The sequence below is a fragment of the Apis mellifera genome, linkage group LG7 (assembly GCF_003254395.2).
Source record: "Apis mellifera strain DH4 linkage group LG7, Amel_HAv3.1, whole genome shotgun sequence".
Taxonomy (NCBI): Eukaryota; Metazoa; Arthropoda; class Insecta; order Hymenoptera; family Apidae; genus Apis; species Apis mellifera.
In genome coordinates, this window is record NC_037644.1 from 1509004 (window position 1) to 1523617 (window position 14614).

The window sequence follows — 14614 nt, forward strand, 5'->3', positions numbered from 1 at the left end:
AAGGAATTAATAGAACGCGAAAAGGATCAGCTAAGAGAAGGAATCGTGTTAACAGTTTAAATTTAGAGGATCCTTTTTAGAAACAACTGATTAAACCCTTTAACGGTTCGCGAGAGCCTCTCTCGAATCCGTAAAAGGCGCGTTGAATATCATGGCGCGTTCTCGTTTTCCGGTCGCGAAGGAATTAATCGACCTCGAAGTTGGAAACACCAAGTTGGTTGAAAATACAAAGAAACTCTATCGCCTTTTATGGATGTCGAAGAGTTCTATTTTTTCTTTTTTTTTTTTTTCCATTTCGTTTTCAGGATTTTTTTTATCATCAATGAGAATGATAAAACAGAATTGTCCGGTTCGATGGATTAGTATGCCATTAAGCCGGCATTAGATTAATTAATGTAGTTGATTCACCGTGTCTTGAGTGATTTATTTGCGTTGAAAATAATCAGAGATTGTTTTTTTTTTTTTCTTAAAGCACGACGATTCGGGTCGTGAAAATGGGAATATTTTTTTTTTTTTCGGAGAGATCTCTGCTTTGAAAAATATCTTGCCGCTTTCTTTGAGGTTAGAAACGTGCAGTTTGGAATTTTGCAGGTGAAATTTTGTGAAAACTTTGCTTATTTACTTACATACGTTCTTTCTTTGATTTGATTCTTCCATTTGAATTAAAAGAAGTTAATACAAGTAAAAAAAAAATAATAAAACGATTTAACAATTTCGAAATTTATAAGGAATAACGTCTTCCCTTTTCAATCTCTTAGTTCCAATAACGAAATCGATAATACAAAACTGACGATTTGAAATTAATAATCACACGAATTTTTCACTAATAAAAATCATCGAAACAAATGACTTTAGTTATTACTAAAAATTTCACTTATAACAATAAAACTCTTTCTTAAAAAAAAGAAAAAGAAAACAAAGTTCTATCTCTATACCGAGTAACAACATAATCGATAAAACGATTGAACTTTGAATTTTAATTGTCACAATGAAGAAAAAAGATAGGTTAGGATTGCGAGCCGCGTCTTATCCTCGACACGGGAGAAGATATTTTCGAGATTTTCGAGGAAACGATACACTTATTCGATAACGCTTATCAGGATCGATCCCCGGCACGGCGAGGGACGAGGAACGATGGAAATACCTCGGCATATCGGCACGCGCGTTGATTCACACTAGCGTCAAGTACGGTACTGTTTGCCGTTAGCTTCGATACCATAATGGAACTGTCAAAGTCAAATGAAAGGTGGAGCGCGGCGCGGCGCGCCTCCTCCCACCGATCACTCCCCGATGCGTGTACACAATGTGCAGCCTCGAGCATCACCGTTCCAGAATACCGGAGGAGGCCGATTTGAGCGGAGGGAACGCTTGATGGGAAAGAGATTATTCGAGAGAATTTATTAATTTCGAAAAATCCCGCGATTTTATCAAAGATTCGAACAGGGAGGTTTATTTAAAATTTTGAACGATAAAGATTAATTTAATACAATGAAAATGTGGAGTGAACAACTGTGCGAGAACGAGAAGATTCGATTCACCAAAATAAAGTTCAGAAGTGGACTTGATCCACACTTGGGTAAAGGAAACAAATGACGGCTTGACTAGAGTGAAAAAATAACACACTCTTGGGATAATATTCCCCCTCCATTTACCATCTTGTCCAATGAGCTCGTGTATCTTTTTTTTCTTATTTTAGTGGTGTCTTCAATTGAGGATAAATTTTTCGAGGATGTAAAAGAAAAGAACGATTTAGATTTTTTGAGGTTATGTTAAAATTTATACAAGCATTCAATTGGTCGAAATACGCAATCATCCGTATTCCAATTCCGTACACGCCTACCTAATAAATAACGAATTCGAGAAAACCTTGGATCGGCCTCGAATCTCGACCTTCACGGAGCAAAGATCCTTCCATTTATTCCTCGCCTCGTTGGCCTCGCGTCGTAAAAGATAAATCGAAATCATAGGAGAAGTCCTAGTGAATTTCACTAGGACACACTGCACCACAACACAGGCGAAGTGTGCGGAAACGAAACGAGAGGCGCTGGCTGTCGTTTTATCGTGTCGCCTGGCCGCTCGCAAGTGAACCGTGGCTAGAAAAATATTGTCGAGTTCCAGTATAGCCGGGCGCGTTGCTTTCACGCCGTATTAAATTCGGCCGCGATACGAAAGGATATTTCGCGATACGGAAAAAAGAAAAATCTTCGAGCACGCTTTGCGTTATCGAAGATCGAACATTTCGCCACGGATTTCACGAGTTTCGTCATCGTCGACGACGATGCAATTTCGCACCAGCTGTTTCGCGCAACCGGAGATCTCTTATCGAATAAAATAGCGATTTGATTTTATTTTCTTTCCTGGTTACAGTCCTGGTTTCGTTGTAGGATATCTCGTTGTAATAAATTTCTTCCAAGAGCTTGTTTCAACCGAGTTTAATTCATCGCTCATTCTTCAAAATATTTATATATTGGATATAGTTTTGATATTGTAAAAAAAAAAAAGAATTCTTATTTAGAATTGATTATTGCGAAATTTATGCAAATTTATGCTTTTTAGGATTATAGAAATATATATATATATACGTAAAATATACATAATGAATAATTTTTAACGAAGTGGCCGTGAATATAATGGAGAATAATTTACTTTGTTATTTAGTAGTAGTAGTAGTTCACGAGCATGTTCACAATTCCTTCTTTACGTCATTCGTCATCTTAGATCTTACTTTCATTGAATTCGTATTTTCCAGTAATTTTTTTTTTCTTTTTTCTTTTTGGAATATATCTCACGAAAAAAAATTATGAATTGTTCTCCTTCTTTAATCTCATCGTTATTACACACAAAAAGTTTGTCTCGAACTTCGAAATTTTTTTCTTATTTCCATTTTCGTGACCAGCCATCAGCAGACTTTCTTCCCAACCGAGTTCGTACAACCCAGTTCTCCCAATTTAGTTAACTATGTTACAGAAACTATGTTGTGCGCGGGTCACGCTCGTGCTCGATGCAAATTCACGCGTGGATCTTCGACGCTCGTGGCAAAAGTAAAAGTCAGGCAATCGGGAGAAAGCCTCGGTTATCTCCGCACGCTTAGACATCTATCTATTCGAGAGAGAGAGAGAGAGAGAGAGAGAGAGAGAGAGAGAGAGAGAGAGAGAGAGAGATTGTCGCCTGTTTTTTTAACCTATTTCGAAGGAAAGGTTCGATAGTGTTTCGCTCTCGAAATGCAATTAGGACATGCAAAGTGTGTCGTTTCATCTCGAAACGAATTTATGCGGGATGAGAAAGCACGATGAATTTTTAATCTGTGCAGTTGGTATGCGAAAAACTGAGAATTGAGAATTTTAGGGAATTTCTGGAATCTAGGGATAAAATTGAGAAATTTTTTGAATATTTAGATTATATTTTTGTAATATAAGTTTATTGAAATATGGAATGATTTGTTTATTCTAGGAGTAAATAGGGGATTTAATAAAAAGTTTGAATCAACTATTACCAGTCACTTATTCTGTGCTCATACGTTTTATTAATCTTGGAGATAATAATTGACGTTATTAGATTCATTTTAAAATTATAAATATACTGTCAATCATCAAATAATCAAATATTTTTACGATAATACATTCCAATAATTGTACATACCCATAATGAATCAAATTTCTTACTTGAAATGGAAATTCATAAAAAATTAAATTCCCATATTCGTGGAAAAATCTCTACTGTTACATCAGCCTACAATTTCCAATCAAAATAATACGTCTCGTTAAATCGATTATCCATACAGTGTTTTAAAATTATCGTAAAGAAACGATAGCCTCGAGAGAAGACAGAGATCGAGTGTTCCGAGTATTTAATAACGCGTACTCTCGTAATACTTTCGATCGTTGTCGAGTGTTGTAGCGACGGTTCTCATCGAGATATTTCGACAGTCATCCTGATTAACCTTCTCGACGTCGCGGTCGTGAACACGAATTCGCAGATAGTATTTCGTGTACTATGTATAATGGAATCCGCAATAATTGGAATTGCTATTCCCTCATTAGTATTGGTAATATATTAACGCAAATGTAATCTCGTAACCGCTAACAAGCATTTCATCGCGTAATTCGGGTCTTTTGATCTGCGTGGCACGGTAACATCGTTTAACAAAATTCCCTACATACGTCACACGTTGAAAATTCTATTATGTATCGATTTAACGATTAGTTTAATCCATGGTTTGATTATTTACACGTAAGATAAGTAACACGTTTAACATACACGTTCAATACAGATACAAGAAATTTTGAGGTTAGGTTTTGGTCAATGCCAGAATTGGCATAATGCTTCACAGTTCCACGATTTAGAATTACAAATAATAATAAACTTTCTTATATTTACGAGCACAATTTGTTCAAATATCATTCTTCACTGTTGAATACTTTTAAAGATACGATTATTTTCTTATTAAACATTCGTACGTATATATCACGATCCAATTACACATCGCAAAATTTGAAATTAAATTTGCGAAACGAAAGATATAATCAAAAATAAATAAATATTTCGATTCGTATTTCCACAAAACTCTACCAATTCACCATTAAAATTCACCAAATTCACGAATCGAGAACGAGTTTCGCCATGATGAAATCGTCATCGTTCAAGTTCACTTAGACGATACGTCACACTCTAATAAGAAGTCGAAGCCGCTCGTTGCTTCGATGTAGGCTAATAAGATCGCAGCACGCGATCTAAGAAAGCCCCCGTATAATATATATAATATAATCCAGGGTTTTTGCCCGTTTTAACCATCGGTTCGATTGTAACCAGTAGCGACATCACCCACCAGAACGCTCTTCACACAATACGGGCGTTAGCCTCGGCGTGTGCAACTAACTTAACGATGGTAATACGATCCGACGCAGAGAAAGAGAGACAGAGAGAAAGAGAAAGAGAGAGAGAATTTCGGTTATAAATCGTTTCATCACCGTGGAAAGAGTTTGTATTTTAAATTTCACGACGCTTTTCGCGACCCAAATGGATTATTCGTTTATCGTGCAAATTTGTAAAGAGAAATTACTCGATGAATCGAAAAGAGGTGAAAATCCGAAATTAAAATTGATACACGTATATTTTTAATTATTCTATAGTCATCGGTATACGATATAAAAAAGGAAAATTGTTATTCCTCGGAGAGAAGCTAAGTAATTGAAGTGATTTTTTTCGAAGGCAAAAATTAACGATTTTAAACAACTTTTCGAACTATCGATTCTACACAACAAGGAATAAATTAACCTCTGGTTAAATTGGCAATTTCAACAAACTAATTTCCTTTGAATATTAAAATATTCTGATTGAATGCTCTGAACTTCGCGTTTATAAAAGGAACTAAGAGAGCCTCGTTCTTTCAGAGTCGCAAGTTCGATTTTCGGTTCCGGTTCGATGTGCCAGATCCATAGAAATGGATATCTCCACGGAGGGAAAAAAAAACGGTGAAACGGCTTTTTCTTGAAACGCTTTTATCGTCGTCCAACAACGAACGTCCATCGGAAGGAGAGGTAAACGCGATGCAAGGATAAAACGCTTGAAAAGGAATATCTAATTGCCCCCTCTGACGAAGAGATACGCGCGATTCGACAAATATGGGAACGCGGGGGATCACTTTTCGCCATGTTCAGCCGAATCAAGATGGACTGAACGGGTTGAAATAAAAACTTGGATCCTCCGCCATGATAAATTCGTAATTTCTTGGAAATTCGTTGCTCGTCTCTAAATTTAGATTTTTATTCTGTGTTATTATAATATGTATAATTTGTTATTATATTTGTTCTTATAATTGTATAATTGTAATATATATTAAGTTTTGGTATATATTGAGTTTTGGTACAGATAATTTCTATATAGAATTTTACAAGGAAATAATCGTGACAAGTTGAACGACAAGATTTTCTATTTATACGAATTAATCAGCCATTATTATTATTTCCCTCCCAACGCCGTTTCCACGTTGCGTTCTTTTTCCACCGGTTTTCCACACAACTATAGTTTGCGAAAGTGTACAAGTGAGTCATCGACTCATTTGTCTCTAAGAGCATTTCTGCAACTCAACTTCTGAAACGACTCTACGCTTTAAAATCCTATTACCTCCTTATTTACCTTGCGGTTAATCTCTTTAACCGATATAATTTTCCCTCGCGGATTTTATGCTTTTGAAAGAATTTTTCTTCCTTTTTTTTTTTTTTTTGTCGTATTCATTATCTGATCTGAATCATTTCAATATACAACTCGAATAAAATTATGAAACATAGATCGTTATAGATTTTCCTTTTTATTTATTTAAGAATCACTTCGAATAATTTTTAGTTGGAAAAATAATCTTTTTCGTGAGAAGATATAAAAAATATTTTATTTATTTGCAATAAAGTTTATGCTATTTCTCTTATTTAATCTTCTTCGTGAATTATTATATATATGTATATTTCCTTGAAAAAATCTCTCTTAAAAGATTTCGATTGTTAAATTCTCATTAAAAAAAAAAAAAAAAAGAAAAGAAAAATAGTAGAAACGCTGAGAAACCGGAGATAAAGGATCAGAGACGCGAGCAACGTTTAAAACGAAAGCAACGGACTCGATTGTTGTATCGTGTCCGAGGCTGTTCTCAAGGAAAAACGGAGAGATCGCGTCATCGATGCTCGCTGAATAATCGTATGCGCAACTCCTTAGCTGCTCTACCGTTTTCTTCACGAACCATGCACGATTATTATTATTAGCTTCTTCACGTGAATTTATCTCGAAATTTCCTCGAATCGTTTCTTCAAAAACTTTGTTAAAGCTTGTAATCCAACATTGTATCCGATAAAATTCGAAATTCGTTTAATCCTCGATTTTCGATTCAAATTCAAAAAATTGAAGATCGTAAATCTCAGCTTTGCAAATTTTAATTCAAAGAAAAAACGATTCAGAATTCTAAAATTCTCGAATAAAGAGATATCTTGAGATATTTTTGTATTCAAGTCGCAATTTATTGCAAGCAATATATATATAAAAAAAAAAAAATAACAAAGATATATGGGTTTCGATAATTCGAAGCTAAGATAAATTAATAATCTCTGAATACGGTCGAAACGATCAATTTTTCTTCGACCGTTTCACATATTTTTATTCCCACGCGGTGTATTATTACACAGCTAGCTTATCTAAATCAATATTTTTATTCAATAAAGCCACTTCGATTTTAATCCTTCCTTCGTGATAAATTTAAATAAATAATAATATCATCTACAAGAATCTTTTCGCAATCAACGAAGAACCTCTCCTTTCGTATCGAGAGAAAAAATGTATATTTAAATATCCCGCACTTTTCCACCAATCAAATATTCGATCATATATTACGGCCTGTTAATTCCGCTCTCGATTCGAGCGGAAATCAATGTTATCGACAGAGGCGACGATTAGGAGGAGGATCGGCCGTCCGTCGACTTTCACTGAGCCGTCGATCCAGCCGGGCGAATTTCATCGTTCGAAAAGAGGCATTCGTTCCGACACGAATTCGGACGCATCGACACCTATTTTGTGAACGGTACTGTACACCGAGTCCCCGCCTAACGGTATATTACCAAGCAATGCTATCCATGTACTCGCTTCGTTTCCACGCCACGTGTTCGATGCGTGTATAGAACGCCTGTTAACACAGTTATCGCATTTTGTTATCGATAACGCTTCCTCCTCTTAGTTGTTCTTCTTTATCCTACCGTTGTCCGCGATTGGAAAATGGTATATTCGTATATTCGTGTATTTTCGTGCCATATAACGATGTCGAATTCTCGTCGAAAATTCGAGGAGAATGTTACTATTCTAGCTTCGAAATGAAAATGATAAAAATAAATCGAATCGATTAAAATTTTGCCCGTGAAAATTATGGAATTCTATCGATAAAGTGAATCTTAGAATTTCGTGAAGAAAGAATTCGAGAGAAATCACGGGAAAATTGTACACGGAATAAATAGAATTTTTCGATTCCGTACGACGTTCAATGAATGAATTACGTTATCCGTGGAAAACGTGTTTTGTAATTTAATTTACGAGGCAGTTTAGCGATCGATATTGCGAAAGAAATAGGTCAATGAAATATATAGAACGGATTAAAACTTGGACGTGTCTTCGCCAGATCGAGCCACGTTAAAATTCGAGAGATTATAAAATTCTTCTCGCTTCATAGTTTTATATATATATATATATATATATATATAAAACCTATAAATCGATTCTCGTCTCGAAAATGATTTATTTTCAATTCGAAAGAAGCGACGAAAAACAACAAGGAACTATTCGTTCGAGCTACGATCAAGATCGAGAGAGAAAGAGAAAGAGAGAGAGAAAAAAAAAATGGCCGCCCACTTTCTAATCCTATGGTCACAACGGTTCGAAAAACAGGAACGAGGAACGACGGAATGATGAAGCGTGAAACGCATGGAACTAAGAAGAACGAGTCCGACTCTTTGTCCTCTCGTTTCTATGTTTCACGCCGCGTTTCGCGCGACTAATTCCCTCGTAAACGTCGGTTATAATTCGGGACCACCGTGGAAAACCACGTTCCTATATTCCCCGCTATCTCCTTGTCCAAGAAAAATAAATAAATTTTATACGTGACACGATTATTGGAACGAGATTCTCGTAACGTAACGGTCCTCCATATTTTCCATCGATCCCGTATTTTTATAACTTTGCGTTAAAAGTTAATAATTAGAAAGCGTGATTTTTTTTTTTTTCTTTTTTTCTTCTTTCCTCCACGCGACTCCAGCGTACAAAGAGTGTGTGTTGTGCGTTCTCGACACGTGGAAAGTGTATTAAAGAGGGAAAAGAAACGCGAGGAAATATTTTATTTCATCCATTGTGTCGTGACGCAATTAAACAATAATTGCGCGTCTTTGATGACCGAGCAAAATGTCAAACTGACATTTTGCGCAACGAAGGGGAAAAAAAGTGTTCGATAACTGCGCGCGCGCGCTTGTGTGTATATATGTATATGTGTGTGAAACGAGAAGCAAGAGTAGAAAAGAGATAAGCGGAAGAGGAAAAAAATCGATCGTTCTACCACAGCTCGAACTTATTTCACTCGATATTTGCTAATTTTATAAGCGAATGGTAATAAATGAATTTAATTAATAAAAGAATTTAATTATTCAGATTTGTCATCTGAATTTCTAATCGTGTTTATTCGAACGCTGTCTCGTTTGGTCAGTGGTCGAAATGGTCTGGGCGAAAATGAATTCGATTCGTCGAGACAACAACCAATGCCGAGGTAAATAATAACACTAGACAGGACGTAAATAAACTTGAACGAAACCAACTCTAAATATTCGAAACTCCCTACAACACGAAATTCCCTAAACACGCGAAATAAACAGTTGCAAGAATAAGAATCGATTAAAAAGAATTAAAAATAATATAAATTCGTACTCGTTGCAAAAATTTTCGCGAGAAAATAGTCGTCGAATATTTCGTGAACACACGCGACGCGAGAAATATACCTGATTTGTGTTCCCAAGTGACATGATTCCAAAACCAATTTTGACACGCATCACACTGATCACCAACACAGCACCGCACCGCGGACACGATCGACGATGCACGAAAGGAAAGAGATGGAAGAAGTCGGCGTTCCACGGATTCGGCTTCCTCCGCGCGAGTGAATTCGCGTTTTCGTTTCGAGGCGCATCACACGAGGCCGCTCTCGAATAATTAGATTTTAACCGCGTTGGACAGCCTGGTGAATCGATGTCACCGCCGTGCCGACAGTCTGAAGCCTTATGACGCACGAGCCGTGAATATAATGCGCGTTATTATCGCGTAGTTATTATGGCCGCCACAGCCAATAAACGTGTCCGCCGCCCAATTTTCCGCCATTGATCACTGTATCGATTTCCTCCACGTTTTCTTCCCTCCTCCTGTATTTCTCTCTATTTATCCCCGATTCTTATCTTATCTTTGTTTCTTCTCGTTTCGCGTCTCGTTTTTCCTCCCTTCCTTAACTTTTTGCCACAGCTCCTCCGAAATAATTCATCTCTCTCGAAGCTTCGTTTCGCGATCGATCAAATTCTTAAATACTTTGCGTTGAAATTTACGTATCGACGATTTGCGAATTCGTGTAAATTTTCCTCGATACGTGACAGGGGATTCTTGAAAGAATGCTCCAAGTATTAATCGATAATCGGTTTATTGAACGTTCATTGCCAAGAGAGATTCGATTAGAGAACGAGCTACTTAAAGTTTCTCACGATGGATATATTTTGGTGAAAGCAAAGTATCTTCTAGCTTTGGCTCAAATTTTTTTTTTTTTTTAAGAATCTTAACTTTCTTCTATCTTCTTTCTTCTATCATATTTCACCTGTTTATTCATATACTCGCTTACGTTTCAATAATTTTTGTATCCATTTAATCCCATAACTTACAAATCACTTTCTCGATAATCGGAAGAGACGATTTGCCAAAAAAAAAAAGAGAAAGAAAGAAAAAACTTCGCTTCGACGATTTCACTGAAAAAATTTCAACCGTCTCCTCCCCTCATAGATCCACCCATTTGCTTTCTTTCTTTCTTTCACGTCCAACAACAACAACAACAAGAAAATTCCATCCGTTCTCCCGATTATATAAAGACAATCGAACAATCGCGTCGTAGCCCGCTGGCTACACTTGCACCGCGTACCACCATCTTCTCCCCTCCCCTCTCACCACGTTTCACGCGCGTTTACAATTTTCATCAACGATCCATCGATCGATCGATCGATCGATCGAAATAATCGATTCATTCCTCGTATACTCTCGAGAGTGTCGACCGAATGGTGAATTTTTGTAATCGAGAGAACAGAGCCGATGTGAAAGTCCGCGGCGTGCAACAAGTCTCCGTGTGTGTCCTTCCCTTCTCTCCTTCCCTCGCCTCACGCTTTTCCTCCAACACACGTTTGACTTTCCACGGATAAGCAACGCGAAAGCAAAACACCAACACTTCTTATCCTTTGAACTTGGAAGAATCGAGCTTTCGCCGATTCCGGTTCTCCTCTTCCTCGAGACGATCGATCGAAGCTCGCCTCGCTTTCCATCCGATCTCTTCCGTTCTCCCCTCCTCGAGATTTCCTTCGCTTCTTTTCCTCCCAAGGTCGGTGGATTTCGATAATTCTTCCCAACTTTCGTTATTATTTTCTCTCTGGCCTCGATTTCGTGAAACGAAAAATCATCCGCGGATTTGTTACGTACACTTTAACCAACGCATCACAGCCGCGAGAAGATCGAATTTGCGCGGCGTGAATCGCAATGTGCGGCCATCGCGCTGGCCATCGCGGCGAAATCGCAGTGTTTACGGGAGCCGTTTAAACGGTGGAGGGCTGGCGCCATCGGGTGCGCGCGCGGAGCAACGAGACACGCGATGTCGCGGTTGTTCGCGGTTTCAGGTTGACTGGCTCGGTTCGCTCGCCGCGGCTCGCTGCCTTCGATGTTCGCCGTGAAACCGAACGACGAACGGCACCCCACCTCCGATGGACGCGACGTGACGTGGGTCTTGCCGACTTGCGTCGCTCTCCCGTCTCTCTCTCGTGAATTCTCCTCTTTTATTTCTCTTCCTTTTTTTAAAACGCGCGATAAAACGCGAAAATTCCCCATTTTCAATATTTATAACCGTATTCGAGAGAACGAGAGGTTCGGTTCGATTTGTATTGGATTTCGAGAACGATGATTCGTATTGTGCGTAGAAAGTTTTCGATGTGTTACGCGTACTCGAACGAGGAAGCAACTTCACAGTTGTCGAAATTCAAATATTCCGAAAAGGATATTTCGAAAAATATATAATTCTGATTCTTCGAAAAAATGTATTCACCTCGAATTGCAACGAAACACTCTTGCGCGATACCTTTTGAATTTTCTTTTTTTAGAGAGAGAGAAAAAAGAGGCACGTGAATTTAAATGAGGAGAATACGGAAGCTGGAATATTACTGCATAAAATTTGCATAACACTGATCGATGTCACCGATGTTTCATTTCCGCGACGCAACAACAATCTTGCCGCTTGCAACCGCTGTTTTTATGAAACGCGTTGCCAAATTTGTTTTTTTATCGCATATACGCCACAATTTTCGTATAGTCGAGCTTCGAATTAAATTCATCACGATCCCACTTTCCACTTTCTTCCTATTCGATGATCGAATTTCACCACCATTTTTCTTCCTCAATTTCATCGATATCGTTCACTAATCGTTCACAAACTCGTTCAATTATACGATAACGGTACCCGCACCATTCGAATGCAAATCGCATTGGGAACGATCCCCCACTTTAAAAGCCATAACGCTTTTTTCCACGCGCGATTGTCGTCGCGCACGGTCGGTCGAATCGAGATCGAAACGGGATGTCCACGTAGAGAATTCGAGCGTGAAGCCGTTTAACAATGAGCGAAAGTTTCGAAAGCAAATGGGAAAGAAGCGGGTTGTCGCCGCCTCTCCAACCGAGCATCCGAATGCCAACTCTTATTCCAGATCTCGTTTCCCCTTCGTTATCGCGCCACATCAACTTCCGCGTCGAGTCCTGTCATCCATCGAGTCCTGTCTTTCTTTTGCTTTTAGAGAAAATAAACGATAAACGATCGAAAGAATTGGTTCGTATATTTGTTTAGACGCGATAAAAGTATACTTATCCTTGACGATATTGTTTTTCGTTGTAATTGGTGTTAAACGCACGCAATTAGGATAAATACTCGTTGTTAATATATATATTATTGTACTAGAATCATAAATTTGCAAGGATTATACACCGCGAGTCGACTTTCTATCTTTATTTCTCCGTGGAGGAAACACGTATAGGTTAACTCGGCTTTATCGAATTCAGATTCTCCATTTCTTTAATTCAAAGGAAAAGCAATTAAATTTCTTTACTTAGCTAGAATTAAGAACGAATGTGCATCATATAATAAAAAGGAGAAAGTGTATAGAAATTAATTTTCGAAATTATTATAAGATAATAGAACGTCTGGGATATTCTCGATTGCAAAGGTTAACCTCAAACGTTAAGATGTATCTACAATGTAACAGGCAATATAATTTTTCTTTCAATTTCTTTTTCGTTCTCATTCCAACATTACGACAAACAGAATCGCGCGATACGAGCCATGAAAAGAATAAATCGAAAGGAAAGAAGGAAAAATGTTCAAAGTTACATCTAAAAATTGACACGATCGGATAACGAATCGACGAAAATATCGCGTAGGAGACGACTCTCTAAAAAAGTATTACTCCTTTCCTTTCTTCAACTTGAATATCCCGTCTCGAGCGAGAGGAAGGGTAAACGAGAAGTGGTTTCCACGCTTTTCGACACCAAATTCACAAAACCGACGACACGTACGTTGAGAAGTTTAACGCATAACCTCGCGCGTTGTTTCAGCTTTCATCCGGTTGGTGGCGCGCCCCCAAGGGGGCTATCCGTCAACAAAGTTTACTCGTGCCGTGGCCGCGAGCGGAAAATCAAGCGTGCCGTCTCTCTGCCGCGAGTTCTTTACGTAACGAGTTCTGATTAACTCGTACCAGGCGGAGACGGGCCACGACGGGAAGAAATGCCAAGGAGCGTTTCGCGAATCGAGACGCGGTGAGGAGACATGGGAAGAGGCGTTTAATACATCGGTATCAAGGTTGAAAATTCATCGAGCTGATGAATGAATGGACGGACGGACGAGGAAAAATTTCTTTTAAGTTTTCTTCCTCGGGCACCGATTCATTCGGTTTGTAAAATCGTGAAGAATATATGCAAAAATCGATTTCTTTTTTTTTCTTTTGATTAAATTTTGAAAACTTTTTCAAGTTTTTATTTCAGTTTAAATTTTTACAGTGCTTCTTTTTTCTTTATAGTAGCGATTCTACGAATCGAGAACGAATTATTATTCGATATTTATAATCGAATAATTTTTTTTTTTTTAGAATTAATAGAGAATTTTCAAAAAAAAAAAAGACAAAATTTCGATAAGGTCGATTTTCACGCGTCGCATAATTCAACGAGTCGACTTTCGCTTTGAAATTAGAATGTCTGGAAGAGTGAGAGAGCTTGGCCTTTGCTCGATGATCATTTGCATTCGTGGAGGTTAATGGATCGCGGCAGAAAAAGGAACTCGACTACTATCCTTTCGATCTATCCGCTATAAAAACACCGCTAGTGACTTTCGATTTGTTACTAAGCGCTTATTAAATTCTATTATTTCTTTCTTTCATCTCTTTTTTCACTTTCATCATTTCTTCACGTATTCTTAGAGATTTGCATTTATATGATCTGGCAATTTCTTTTTTTCTATAGTATTTGTTTGTAACACGTAATAAAACTTTCGTTTTCATTAAAAAGAAAAAAAAATAACTAGGAAAGCTACCTAGTTCAATTTTTATTACAGTACAAAGTGATATCATATCTGTCGCTGAATGCAGAGCAAGTATTGTCTGATAATTTATTCCAGTAAATTTTTAAATGGCGTACATACATATTCTATTATTTCTTTATATATTCGATAAAAAAAAATCAAAATTTATAACACGTTCTCCGTTCCATTCTTTCGATTAAAACCGAAAGAAAATTTTAATCTGAAACGTGGGTCAATTTCTAAATTAATCTC

At 37.6% G+C, this 14614-nt stretch overlaps 1 protein-coding gene across 4 annotated transcripts in view; it reads right to left on the bottom strand.

Moving 5' to 3' along the window:
* LOC413410 (IQ motif and SEC7 domain-containing protein 2) overlaps positions 1 to 14614 on the bottom strand; it is a 75886-nt gene that overhangs the window by 19035 nt on the left and 42237 nt on the right. Inside the window, exon 1 of one of the 4 annotated variants that reach the window (XM_006559145.3) lies at positions 9510 to 12872. The exons of the other annotated variants lie outside the window; for them this stretch is intronic. The gene's annotated coding sequence lies outside the window, so the exon portion shown is untranslated. Of the gene's footprint in view, positions 1 to 9509; positions 12873 to 14614 lie in introns of those variants that run through there. 4 annotated transcript variants of the gene reach the window in all.